Here is a 14,517-nt window from a genome sequence, read left to right on the forward strand (position 1 = left end):
AGCGCATATAGCTGCCCAGAGGCGTCCAAGCGCACCCCATCGGGGTTACAAGCGCTATATAAATGCAAACCTTTTTTCACTGTTCTACCCCTCAACCCTTCTCAATCCAAATAACCGACTAACATATCCACCCATTCAAATTCATTTCATGTTCACCATACCAATTCAACACTAAACCTTATGGGTTCCGCAGTAGCGTGCTACTTGCCAAAAAAGCGCTTCAAAACCCCATCAGGGGGTAGCAAGCTCTAAATAAATACAAACCTCTTTCACTCTTCTATCCCGCCACCTACCCCTTCTCTATCCAAATAACTGAATAACATATCCACCATTCAAATTACTTCATATTTCACTATACTCATTTTCAACACTAATCCTTTACGGGTTCCAGAGTAGCGATCTACTCACCGGAAAAGCGCTTCAACACCCATCAGGGGTAACAGGTGCTATATGAATGCTAACCTTTCTTCCCCTTCTATCCCTATCCTTCTCAGTCCAAATAACTGACTAATATCCCCCACTCAAATTGCTTTCATATTTCACCATACTAATTCACCACTAATCCTTTATGGGTTTCCAGAGTAGCGTGCTTTAACACCCCATCAGGGGTAACAAGCGCTGTATAAATACAAACCTTTTTTCTTCTTCTATCCTTCTGAATCCAAATAACGGATTAACCTATCCACCACTTAAAATTTACTTGCATGTTTTACTATACTAATTCAACACTAATGCTCTATGGGTCCCGGGGTAGCGTGCTACTCGCCGAAAAATTGCTTTGAAGCCTTGTCAGGGATAGTAAGTGCTATACAAATGCAATTACAATGGAATACAATACGGGTGGTGGTGGTGGTAATGGTGGTGGTACTCGTGGTGGTGGTGTTACTGGTGGAGTTAGTGATACTGGTAGTTAGTGGTGGTGGTACTGGTACTGGTGGTGGGACTGGTTTTGGTGGTACAGGTGGTGGTGGTACTGGTTGTATTGGTGGTGGTACTAGTGGTGGTAGTATTGGTGGTACTAGTGGTACTGCTGATGGTTGTACTGGTGGTGGTGATGGTGGTAGTGGTAGTGGTAGTACTGGTGGTGGTGGTGGTGGTATTGGTAGTAGTGGTGGTGGTGGTGTTACTGGTGGCGGTAGTGATGGTGGTGTTACTGGTGGTGATACTGGTGGTGGTGGTACTGCTGGTGGTTGTACTGATGGTGGTGGTCCCGGTGGTGGTGACGGTACTGGTAGTGGGGGTGGTAGTGGTGGTGGTACTGGTAGTGGTGATGGTACTGATAGTGGTGGTAGTGGTGTTGGTGGTAGTGGTGCTGGTGGTACTGGTAGTGGTGGTGGTACTGGTGGTGGTGGTACTGGTGGTGGTGGTACTGGTGGTGGTGGTACTGGTACTAGTGGTGTTACTGGTGGAGTTAGTGGTACTGGTGGTGAGACTGTTTGTGGTACTGGTGGTGGTACTGGTGGTGGTACTGGTGATGGTGGTACTGGGTGTACTGGTGGTGGTACTGGTGGTGGTGGTACTGGCGGTACTGGTGGTGGTGGTGGTAGTGGTACTGGTAGTAGTGGTACTGTAGTAGTGGTGGTACTGATGATGGTGATACTGGTAGTGGTGGTACTGCTGGTGGTTGTGGTGGTGGTGGTGGTGGTAGTCCTGGTAGTGGTGGTACTGATAGTGGTGGTACTGATCGTGGTAGTAGTGGTGTTACTGGTTGTGGTGGTACTGGTAGTGGTGGTAGTGGTACTGGTAGTAGTGGTGGTAGTGGTGGTGGTACTGGTGGTGCTGGTAGTGGAGGTTTTGGTGGTACTGGTAGTGGTGGATGTATTGGTGGTGGTGGTGTTGTTTTTGTTAATAAAATTGGCTTTGAAAACATCCCGTCAGGTGGCTTTAGTACACATGGCATGTAACACAGATGTGCTGTTGTCAGTTTCAGCCCTTTAGCACTCGATTATGTGCTACCTGGTATTCACATGACTTAATTAGCTAAATCCTTTCTAACTTCATTTTACTTTAGGGGGGGTTGAAACAGACACAAGATAATGCCGGGTTAAAGTGATTGAAAGCAGGTACCCGTGTTACGGGGTGGCCGGGCTGCTTAAAAAAACACAAGCATTTGCAAGTCAATAGGTCTCAAATTTACGCGAGTTTAAGCTATTGGCATTGTAAATGACAATGCCTTTTATTTATGTTTTAAAAACAAATAAAAAAGGCATTGTTATTTGCAATGTCAATAGCTCAAGCTTGTTTAAATGCGAGATCTATTGCATTGCAAATGCTTATTAGATTAGTGAGTAGAAACGCTCCCTTTCGGCCCACGTGGCAAAATAATGAAATAAACAAGCGTGGCCGCTAAAGTGAAAGCGGACCGGACCGTGCTGCAAATAAAAATAAAAATAGTGCTGGCCTGCTTTTGAAGGAGACGGTTTAACGCCACAAGTAAAAGGTCCACTTCTCATGGGATGTAACAAATGTCGACAAGGCATTAACAAGGAGGGACTAACAAGCCTCATTATCAATCGGAAGCCGCATTTACCAAGGACAATGACACCAGCCAATCAAAAATATGGGTGGAGAGAAGGCGAGGCTTCCACAGTATACTCAATTACTGCATGCCTTGCAGAACAAGCAGCACATGAGCGCTGCCGCTAGGCTTGACCTAAAAAACTGCTTTATTTAAAAGCAAACCCAGACGTGGTGGTCTGCTGACGCCAGCAGACCACCATCCCTGGGAGTGCCAGCCATTCCCAATGGGGTCACTAATTGTGACAGCCTCATTAATACCCATGAGGAATGCAATTTGCGACTCCATTGGGAATCGCAAACAGTGTCTCAGACTGGCAAATTGGTGTGTCATACATTTGACCTGGAATGTATTCCTTAGGCTGTCTTGAAATGAGGCATAGGCATGAACACCATTGTTGTTTGGTGGCCTTGCTGTCAGGTCCTTGCTAACGCCCAGCTGACTAGAATACCGCCAAAGCAAAAACCTCACAAAAGAAATGGCAAAAGCCCAGCCCACGGCCTTCACTTGGGGACTACTGGCTATGAGGTCCTTCCGTACGGGTTGGGACATCCCCCTTTAGCACGGCTCATTCACATGTGCCAAGCATCAGAGTAGCAACTCATGATCTATAAGAAAAAGGTTGTCCAGAGGTCCAATACATTCCACTGTAACAACAAGTGATCAGCAGTATTGTGGGCAGCTCAAAGGTCTAATAGCACTCCACAGTAACGTCCCATGATCAATAACATTGAAGACCATCGGTGAGTCCAGTCCCCCTGCGCTGCACAGTTACTTATTGTTCATACTGTATTCTTTATCCATGGTTTGCTTACTTACTGTCAGCCTTCTAGGTAATGTAAGGCCCTTCGGCTCCGCACGATATGTATGTGAATCGCTCTGATACCTACGGGTCTAGCTAGCGCTACACAAAACTTTAAAAATAAAATAAAAAATAAACATTTCACAGTACTACCTCCTAATGAATAGCATAGAGGGCTGCTGATAGGTCCACTAACACTCCACAGTTACACCACCCGACGAATGGTATCGAAGACCGTTTATAGGTAAAATAACACTCCAAAGTAATGACGCATGATCTGGACCTCCAATAACTCTTAATTGTAAAATTAAGTGATCAACAGTATTGAAGGCCACTGATCGGTCCAATAACGCTTCACAGTATCATCCCGTGATAAATAGTACTGAAGACTGTTGATAGGTCCAATACCACTCCAGAGTTGCACCCCATGATGAATGGTTATGATCACTATTGATAGGTAAAATAACACTCCACTGCTACACCCCATGATCACTCTTATTGAAACCCAAGATAGGTGCAATAACCATTGATATGTCCAATAACACTTTACAGTAATAGCATTTAAGACTGCCAATACGTTCAATAACACTCCAAAGTTTCATAGGAAATTATCAATAGTATTGAAGATCACTGATAAATGCAATATCGTTTAACACTAAAACACTTGTATGGAACAGTTCTGTAGTTCATGAATAGGTCGAACAACACTCCACAGTAACACCATCCAAAATCAATACTCTTGTAGGCCACCCAATGGTCCAATAACACAGCGCACTCACACCTCATTATCAATGGTGTCGAAGACCTCCAGCAGAGGCAATACCATTCAACGGTAAGAACCCCTATAAACAACAGCATCAAAGGCCGCTGAAGGGTGCAATGACACTCCACAGTAACACCCTGTTACCAATAGTATCAAAGATCACCAATCGATTAGATAACCTTCAATATGAATATATCTTAACGAACACTTTTAAAGACAACAGATAGGTCCAACAACACTCCACAGTGACACTGTCCATGATCAATACTATCGTAGACCGCCCATAGGTTCACAGGTCCAATAACACGGCACATTAACACCACACAATTAATGTTATTAAATACCTCTAGTAGGTGCAATAACATGACCAGTATGTGCAACAGCATCAAACACCACCGACTGGCCCAATATCACTCCACCCAAGCCAACTTATCAAACAAACATCCATCTCCCCTCAGAAGTTAAACCCAAGCAAATAAAACAAGCCTTGGCAAAGCCAATAGATCTTGGTGCTAAAAAGGCTGATCTATTGTCTTTGGCAATGTATTTGTCAATTACACATGAGTATAGACAAATGTACATACATGGATAGCAATCAGGCATGATGGTCACTGAAGTGAACACCTACGCTACACTTTGCGACAGAGTAAACACTTTTTATTTGCAATTTTAAAGTGGAAGATGACCATGTCAGAACAGTATATTTAATTGTAAACAAAACAATGCAAGAATCCCAGCATTATGTTGCAGTTTCCGGTCCCTTGTAAAAAAAATGTTTAAACTCCATTTAACAGAGGAGTGGGATGGGGAGCTGGACGCGGAGCATGACGGGGAATATCAGGGAGTGCGGGATGAAAATATAATTTTCATATCATTCCGTAAAAAAGAATCTATTTTCAGGTCCTCTGTATCACCTTTAAAGCATTGCATTATATGGGACCTGAATACTTTAAACAAAGATTCCAGTGGTACATTCCTAGCACAACACTTAGGTCAGCAGCTGCTCTTAATCTGGTGGTTCCTAGATTAAAGAAAGCCAAATGGGGCGGTTGTAACTTCATCACCTGCACTGCAAAACGTTGGAACTCGATGCCAGCTGAGCTAAAATGCAAGCCAGACTTGCCCTCTTTCCGCAAAGCCTTAAAAACTTGGGGGCAGATTTATGACGACTGGCGCATTCCTGCAAATCAGCAGAGATGCGCCAGGTAAGATGCGTCACGCAAGTTTACCCTTGCGCCACCACAGATGCGTCGCATTTACAATGCGGCGCATCATGGTGCAAGGATAAACAGATGCGTGGCGCATCTCTGGTCGGAAGGGTGGCGCATTGCTGGGTCGTATCGCAAGTGCGACGCAACTCCAGCAATGGTCGTGGCCTCCCCATCCACAAAGTGGTGCGTCAAGCCTTACGCCTGCTTCAAGCAGGCGCATGGTTTTGATGCAGCGGCGTCGGAAAAGTAACTGAGTGAAATCTTGTAGATTTCACTCAGGCACTTTTCCAAGGCGTTCCTGCGCCGGAACGCCCACATGAAACCTGATGCAGGTTTCATGTGGCACAGGGCTTTACAACGTGACGCATCTCCCTAGATGCGTCACTTTGTGAATCCGTCGCAGCATGGCACTTGCTTTACGCCGCCGCTAAGTCACAGAAGTGATGCAACGGCGGTGCAAAAGTGGCGCACAGGGCTTGTATATCTGCCCCGTGGCTATTTAACATCTAGAAATCCAGTCCTGCTCTGTTTTCCTCTAGAAGCGCTAGCGACTTTACACCCATGGGTGGCAGAGCGCTTTACAAATATCACGAAGACCCCGACCGACCCGCCTGACGTACGCCGCCGCCACCCTCACCGCTCTCAACACCGGCCGACTTCCAGACTGCCACCAAGCCACCCCACGACGCACCCACGGACCGTTCAGCTGCCACGCCTGCAAGTTCACCTGCACCCGGACCTGCCTCGCACCAGCACCCACCAAGTCGAACGCCAGCAGCACCCACCTCAAGTGCATCCTGATCAACACCCGCTCCGTCCACAGACACGCCATCGAACTCTGGAACCTCCTAGACGCCACAGCCCCTGACGTTGCCTTCCTCACGGAGACCTGGATGAACGCATCCTCAGCTCCCGACATCGCCATCGCCATCCCTGAGGGCTACAAGATCGTCCGGAGGGACCGAAACGCCAACCAGATGGGAGGAGGCATCGCCATCATCCACAGGAACACCATCCGTCTCACGACCAGCACCGACAACACCCTGACCAGCGCCGAACACCTGCATTTCCAGATCCACACCAACCCGACCACCACCCTCAGAGGCACCCTGATCTACCGACCCCCGGGACCACGCACACAATTCAGCGAGGACATCGCCGACTTCGTCAGCCCGCATGCCCTCCCCTCCGCTGACTACATCCTCCTGGGAGACCTCAACTTCCATCTGGAAAACAACAACGACCGCAACACCACCACCCTGCTCGACAACCTCGCCAACCTGGGACTCAAGCAACTGGTGTCCACCCCCACCCACCTCGCCGGACACACACTCGACGCAGTCTTCTCTTCCAGCACAGACATCGAGTTCAGCCACGCCACAGAGCTTCAATGGACGGACCACAGCTGCGTCCACTTCACTTTCAAGAGAACGACGACCCACCAACACCAGCAACAGGCCGCCCGCAGAAGCTGGAACAAGATCACAGCAGACCAGCTCGCCACCTCCCTGAGCCAGCACCCCCCTGCCAGCTCAGCGAACCCCAGCCAGGCCGCCGACAACCTCACGAAGTGGATCAGCAACTGCGCGGACGAACTCGCCCCTCTGAGGACCCCGCCTAGCAGACCCGGCAGCAAGAAGGCCCCATGGTTCACCGACGAACTCAAGAGCTCCAAGAAGAACTGCCGAGCCCTCGAGAAAGTCTGGAAAAGGGAACCGACACCGGACAACAGGACCTCCTACAAACTGGCCACCCGGAAACACCACCAGCTGATCCGCGCCGCCAAGAAAACAGCATTTAAGGACCGGTTGGACAACAACGCACACAACTGCAAGGAACTCTTTAACATCGTGAAAGAGCTTTCCAACCCCAGCGCAGGAAACAACGACGTCACCCCATCGCAAGACCTCTGCAACTCCCTCGCTTCATACTTCCACAACAAGATCACGGACATACACAGCAGCTTCAACAACCAACCAACGCACACCGTGACCGAACAACCACCCCCCACCACCATCCTTCACGCCTGGACCCCGATCAGCACCGAAGACACCATCCGCACAATGAACTCCATCCACTCCGGATCACCGACCGACCCCTGCCCTCACCACGTCTTCAACAAGGCCGACGCTGTCATCGCACCCCACCTGCGAGACATCATCAACACTTCCTTCGACACCACCATCTTCCCGGAGAGCTGGAAGCACGCCGAACTCAGCGCTCTACTCAAGAAACCAACAGCGGACCCCACCGACCTCAAGAACTACCGCCCCATCTCGCTCCTCCCGTTTCCAGCCAAAGTCATCGAGAAGACCGTCAACAAGCAGATGGCCGCCTTCCTCGAGACTAACGGATCCCTCGACCCCTCACAGTCCGGCTTCCGAGCCAACCACAGCACCGAGACCGCCCTCATCGCCGCCACCGATGACATCCGAGCCCTGATGGACAATGGAGAAACAGCGGCCCTCATCCTCCTGGACCTCTCCGCGGCATTCGACACTGTCTGCCACCGCACCCTAGTACAGCGCCTCAGCAACGTCGGAATCCAGGACAAGGCGCTGGAATGGATCATCTCCTTCCTCGACGGAAGAACACAGAGAGTCCGCCTACCACCGTACAAGTCAGAGGCCTCCGAAGTCATCTGCGGCGTCCCCCAAGGATCATCTCTGAGTCCCACCCTCTTCAACGTCTACATGAGCCCCCTCGCGGCCATCGTACGCAAACACAACCTCAGCATAATCTCCTACGCCGACGACACCCAGCTGATCCTCTCCCTGACCAACGACCCCGCCGCCGCCAGAGCCAACCTGCACGACGGGATGAAAGAGGTAGCCGAGTGGATGACGATCAGCCGCCTGAAACTGAACTCGGACAAGACGGAGATCCTCATCCTGGGCTCCTCACCCTCCGCCTGGGACGACTCCTGGTGGCCTCCCGCCCTGGGCACCGCACCCAAACCGACAGACCACGCACGCAACCTGGGCTTCATCCTGGACTCCTCCCTCTCCATGACCAGGCAAGTTAACAAAGTCTCCTCAACGTGCTTCAACATCCTACGCATGCTACGGAAGATCTTCTGGTGGATCCCCACCGAGACCAGGAAGACCGTCACCCAGGCCCTCGTCACCAGCCGTCTGGACTACGGCAACGCCCTCTACGCCGGTACCACCGCCAAGCTCCAGAAGAGACTCCAGCGGATCCAGAACGCCTCAGCCAGACTCATCCTCGACATCCCACGAACCAGCCACATCTCCGGACCTCTGAGAGACCTTCACTGGCTCCCCGTCAACAAAAGAATCACCTTCCGCCTCCTCACCCACGCACACAAAGCTCTACACGACCGAGGCCCGAGTTACCTCAACAGCCGAGTCAACTTCTACGCTCCCAAACGCCACCTCCGCTCAGCCAACCACGCCCTCGCCGCCGTCCCCCGCATCCGAAGAGCGACTACAGGAGGACGGTCCTTCTCCTACCTGGCCGCCAAGACCTGGAACTCCCTCCCCCCCGACCTGCGCCTGACCCAAGACCACCTCTCCTTCAGGAAGAAGCTGAAGACCTGGCTGTTCGAGCAGTAGCGGAACCCCCCCCCCCCCCCCCCCCCCCCCCCAGCGCCTTGAGACCCTACGGGTATGTAGCGCGCTCTACAAGTGTCATTGATTGATTGACTTTAATTTCAATGTTCATTGAGAGGGGGGAATAAAAATAAAGTGTTTGTGGGAGACAGGAAAAATAGGAGGGGAAGCAAGAAAACCGATGGGAGTGCTGAAAATAAATTAACCCTTTCGCTGCGGCGGCTATTCCGCCGCAGTGCTAGGGGGCCGCGCGGCGCTCCGACGCTGCTGACGGAACCACTCCATCACGCCCCTCGGGTGGGCTGTGCTTGTGACGGCGGCCCCAGTAGAATTATCCCCGCGTGTGAGCGTTCTAACGGCCATGACGAGCTCAGCTCGTCATCAGCACACGAGCACCGTGGCTCGTTATCAGCATGGGAGGGGTTAAATGATGAATGTGAGCGGGGACGACCTGTTGCAACTCGTTTAAACAGCCCGTATGTCCACTGCTGTCCTGCTGATTGACTCTAGAGACTGAAGGACCACGTGGTATCCAGTTTATTGTTGTTTTGTTTCCACAGGCTGGACTTTGTTGTTTTTCTTTTGGATTTTGGGAGGATTGTAGTGTCCTGAATGACACGCCTTGCAGGGGCCGCTACCCAGGAGATGTGCTAACACCCATCCAACACAGACGTCACCAGTCGGGTGGCCCTGCTGATAAAAGGGGCCCGGCACACGTGCCCTGAGCCAGTTACATCCACCATAACCGTGTGTCCATGCCGTCTTTTTATCTAGTATGTGGGCCTAGGGCCCCCCTACTTTAGAGTGCGTGCCCTTCTGCATCCAATTATGGCAGTGTTTTGCTAAGCAACTGGTGACAGGGGCTTGTTTTCCTTCGCTTCATGCAATCATGACCAATGGGTTGACACAAAGCCCACACCTAAGTATATTATTATTGAAAGCAATAGGTCTACCTAAAGCTGTCTGTGACCAAGACCTAAAGACGAGAAACCTCTGGCCCTGATTTTGGGGGCCCTGGGCCAAATGTAATTTGGGGGGCCCTATCCAGAGCAGCTTTGATTTTATGATCCAGTTTCAGCTCTTTCATGCCCTCTTTGGTCAAATTCTAAATGTGTGTACATCGGATATTTAGGGATAGTGTTGTGTGGTTTCTGTATTGTAACACAGCAGTAGCTCAATCAATCAGAGAATTTATAAAGCCCGCTACATACCCGTGAGGGTCTCAAGGCGCTGGGGGGAGGAGGGGGGGTGGCAGCAGCTAGCGGTCGAGGAGCCAGGTCTTGAGTAGTCTCCTGAAGGTCTGTGGGTCTTCTGTCTGGCGTAGGGGTAGAGGGAGGGTGTTCCATGTCTTGGTGGCGTGGTGTGAGACGGACCTGCCCCTGGAGGTGTTTCTGTGGATGCGTGGGACGGTGGCCAGTGAGAGGTCGGCGGAGCGGAGTTCTCTGTTGGGTGCATAGAATGACAGTCGGCTGTTGAGGTATTCTGGCCCGGTGTTGTGTAGTGCTTTGTGTGCGTGGGTCAGGAGTTTGAAGGTGATTCTTTTGTCGACGGGGAGCCAGTGCAGGTCTCTCAGGTGGGGAGTGATGTAGTCTCTAATAGCTCACTAGTAGCTCACTAATATTACTTCAAATAATCTACGTGGTACCCTCCCATTTGACATGTAGGAGGTCCTCACATCTGATCTAAAAGAAACTTTTTATATGGATGTTGCATGAAACAAACACATTTTGTCTGCAAAGTGTCTGTCATAGACTCTCACACTTTAAACATTTTTTTTATAAAAAAACGCTATTTACACCGATATTTAAAAAAAAAAAAATCATGGTCATCAGGGCAAAACTCTCAGAAGAACATAGCTGGCTGTATGGGGGGGCTGAAAGGCTGGGGCCCTGGGCGAGGGCCCGTTTTGTCCATGCCTTAAATAAACGTCTCGGTCCGCTGCTCGGTTACGGCCAGGCACCCTTCGAGGATGGACACCGATGGACTGACAGGGCACGCTCTCCCTCCAGATTCACAAAAAGAGCCGAAACGCACCGCTACGTTTCTTTAAAGGGCCCTCCACCGCCACCACGGGGCCTACTGAGCCAGTAAATATCTCCAGACATCCCCCACAGGCTCACACGAGAAAGCGCTTGGAAGCAGGTGCGTTAAAGCGTTATAAAACAAAGTTTACCCGACAGTGAGAGAGCGGATCCCCGAGTCCTTGCCAAGCGGTTCACTCTTTAGAAGTCAGCCTGGCAGCCAGGGGAGGGAGGGAGGACATCCCAGAATTCCTGTCGGGAACGGGCTGTCTCGCCGGCGAGAGAGACAGGCGTGCTGGGTCTTGCCAGAACGAGTCAGCAGGCTTTTGAGAGACGCAGCGAGAAGAGCGAGACAACAGAAGGGGGACGTGACAGACAGAGTGACAGAGAAGGAAGGAGAGAGTGCAGAACTAGAGAGAGAGCGCTCAGGAAAGCGCACGCATGGAAGAGAGACGTGGGGAGGCCAAAAGACAAAATGAGGGCGAGAGGGAGAACAGGAAGGGTGAAAGGGGGAGAGGAAACGCGAGTTGGCTCAAAAGAGATGAGGGAAAGACAGACAGATTGCCTCAGTGTACGCGCTGGAAAAAGTAAACTCTAGAGTGTTAGCGAGAGCAGGAGAAAGGAGAACTAAACGGGCATTACTAGCTGCCAATTCCCGCACACCTTGGTGCCAAGGCACCGCTGCCACGCCCACCCAGGGGGGAGGACCGCCTGCGCCGGTGCCAGAGAGTGGCTCTCCGTTAGCTCCAGTGGGGGCGGAGCCACCAGCCCACCCCTTCCAAGCCTCCCACGTCACCGCTCCCAGCTCCAGTCATCGCAGTGTTACCTGCGCACCTCCCACAGCACAGCCCGCGGACTGAAGGAGGTACTCACCTGTTGGGATTTGGGGCCCCGGGGATGGCTCCGCGGCCTGGGCCCCGTCGTCGGGAGTCTGGTGACCCTTGCAGGTGCTCCTGGGCAGTGGTGGGAGCACTGCCGACATCCGGGGCAGGCAGGAGCTGTGGCTAACGAGGCACTCACTTCCCGTGGCACCACCTGACGCCAGAGGCCGTCCCCGGAGCTCCTGCGTCCACAGCACACGGTGATTGGGACCCAGGGTGCGTGGGCATGCCGGAACGTGTCCACCCGAGTCAGACGCCCAGGCTCGGGCAGGTCGCTGTCGTCTGAGCCCTCCTGATGGCGGATGGTTCGCTGCGGTGCGCACGAGAGACTTAGAGCACCGGTGCCTTGGGGCGCACCGGTGTCTGGTTGCGCATCAGATACGAGGCACACTGGTGGGTAGGGCACGGTACAGGGCTGTAGCTGGTGCAACGGTTGCTGCTGGCGCGCCCTGGACTGTGCTTGCTGCTGGGGCTGCGGGCACAAGTGATTCTGGTGGCGCACTGTTCACTGTGGTGGCTGCGCTGGTGAGTTTGGTGGCGCACGGTGGCTGCCGGCGCACAGGTTGACTTTGTTGGCTCACGTCGCCACTGTGGCGCACCGGTGAGTCTGGTGGCGCACGGAGGATGCTGGGGCACCGGTGAGTCTGCTGGGGCACCGGTGAGTCTGCTGGGGCACCGGTGAGTCTGCTGGGGCACAGGTGAGTCTGGTGGCGCACGGTGGCTGCTGGCGAGCTTGCTAGTGCACCGCTGACTGTGGTGGCCGCTGGCACACCTCTGAGTCTGGATGTGAACCGCTGACTTCGGCGGCGCACAGCTGTGGTGGCTGCTGGCGCACCGGTGAGTCTGGTGGCGCACTGGTGAGTTTGCTGGTGCACCGCTGATTGTGGTGGCTGCTGGCCCACCTCTGAACCTGGATGCGAACCGCTGACTTCGGTGGCGCACAGCTGTGGCGGCTGCTGGCGCACCGGCGAGTCTGGCGGCGCAGGCACTGCTGAGACTTGCGCTCCTGTTTGTCCTCCCAGGTCGAGTCCCGCAGGGATTGCTATGGAGATTGGGGGCGGGGGAGGAGGAGGAAGTTCTCACACACCTGAAGCGAAAGGATAGACCGCTAAACCCCGGGGACAAAGGCAGGCTTCATTTCAGCCGGCTTCTCTCACGCTCCCAGTTAATGAATGATGGGAGCGGAGCGCCGGCCGAACTATAATTATACGTGGCTCGGAAGAGAGAGGCGATCAGAAACCGGCTCCTCTAGGAAGACAAACAACTGGGCGGCATGCGGCAGCTCAGCGGGATAATGTGCCAACTGCAGAGGCAGGATTTATCAACCGTAAAGCGAGAGCGTTGACGCAAACAAGGTGCGAATTGGGTAATGTGCAGATGTAGAGGCCAGCGTGTCACCTGCCACCCATAGAATCCACTCCCAGTCAGATAGCTTTGCGGGTTTATGCACCTGCTGCACAGGTCCGGATGTAACCAGCTAGCCAGCAGGCAGATCGTTAGATATTTGTGTGCCTTGTGCAGAGATCTACGTGACGCCTAAGGCACCAGGAACCTTGCACAGGGCGTTAAATGGTCCAGTTGAAGCCATCTATGCATGCAGCCGGTGGCAGCTTTCAGTGCCAAAGTCAGAAGGGTTCTGCAGCCAGATGCACAGATTGAATTGTAATTGCATTTATATAGCGCTTACTAACCCTGACGAGGCGTCATAATGCTTTTTTTGTTAAGTCACACACCATTCAGGGCCGGACTGACTACCGGGCAGTTTGGAATGCTGCCGAGCTGGGGGCTGATTTTACTGCAGTGGGGGCTGATTTCGTTCATAGAGACCTGCGTGTGCTTCGAAATAATGAACGCAAAACGAATTTTGTTTAGTACACACAGGTCCCTATCAACGAAATCAGCCCCCAGCTCAGCAGCATTCCAAACTGCCCGGTAGCCAGTCCGGCCCGACACCATTCCGGAACCCAAAAAGGGTTAGTGGTGAATTAGTACAGTGAAATATGAAATTAATTTGATTGGTGGATCTGTTATTTGGATTGAGAAGGATAGTGGAGGGGTAGAAGAGAAACAGGTTTGCATTTATATACCGCTTGCTACCCCTGATGAGGTGTCAAAGCGCTTTTCGGCGAGTAGCATACTACTCTGGAACCAGAAAAGCATCAATGGTGAATTAGTCTATGGAAATCTGAAATTAATTTGAGATGCGACACGTTAGTATGTTATTTGGATTGAAAAGGATAGTGGAGCACTGGGCCCAACGGACTCCCCATTGAACTTTATAAACTTACGTCGGACAAACTTGTCCCCTATTTGAAAGGCATGTTTGAAGAATCTGGGGAGGCGGGGATGCTCCCTCTGGAGCAGAGGATTGCCACCATTGTCACTATCCATAAGGAAGGGAAGGCCAAAACAGACTGTGCCTCATATCAGCCCGTATCTCTTCTAAATGCAGAACCGAAGATATTAGCCAAACTACTGGCTAACCGCCTGGTGAAAGTGATCAGTGGCCTAGTGCATCCAGCTCAATCTGGCCCCATAGAAATACGGCCCTCAACCTGCGTATAGTCCACGGGTGGTGGCTAGAGCCCAAACACTTCAAGAACCGGCTGTGATCATGTCACTAGACGCGACCATGGCCTTTGACACAATTGAGTGTCCCTATTTATGGGCAGTCCTAGCAAAGTCCGGATTTGGTCTGAAATATATTCATTAGGTGCATCTTTTATATTCCGAACTGCTGGCTCAAGTA

The 14,517-nt window shown here is 52.0% G+C and overlaps 1 protein-coding gene across 6 annotated transcripts in view; it reads right to left on the reverse strand.

Annotated features, from left to right (window-relative positions):
• Positions 1 to 12,942, reverse strand: part of LOC144768102 (tyrosine-protein phosphatase non-receptor type 6-like) — a 291,008-nt gene extending 278,066 nt beyond the window's left edge. For 2 of the 6 annotated variants that reach the window (XM_078651500.1, XM_078651498.1), the window contains exon 1: positions 11,761 to 12,942. The gene's annotated coding sequence lies outside the window, so the exon portion shown is untranslated. Of the gene's footprint in view, positions 1 to 11,039; positions 11,557 to 11,760 lie in introns of those variants that run through there. The other 4 variants (XM_078651494.1, XM_078651499.1, XM_078651501.1 and 1 more) reach the window with 4 other exon arrangements.
• Positions 12,943 to 14,517: the final 1,575 nt, after the last annotated feature.

This window comes from Lissotriton helveticus, chromosome 7, assembly GCF_964261635.1.
Source record: "Lissotriton helveticus chromosome 7, aLisHel1.1, whole genome shotgun sequence".
In the NCBI taxonomy this organism is placed as follows: Eukaryota; Metazoa; Chordata; class Amphibia; order Caudata; family Salamandridae; genus Lissotriton; species Lissotriton helveticus.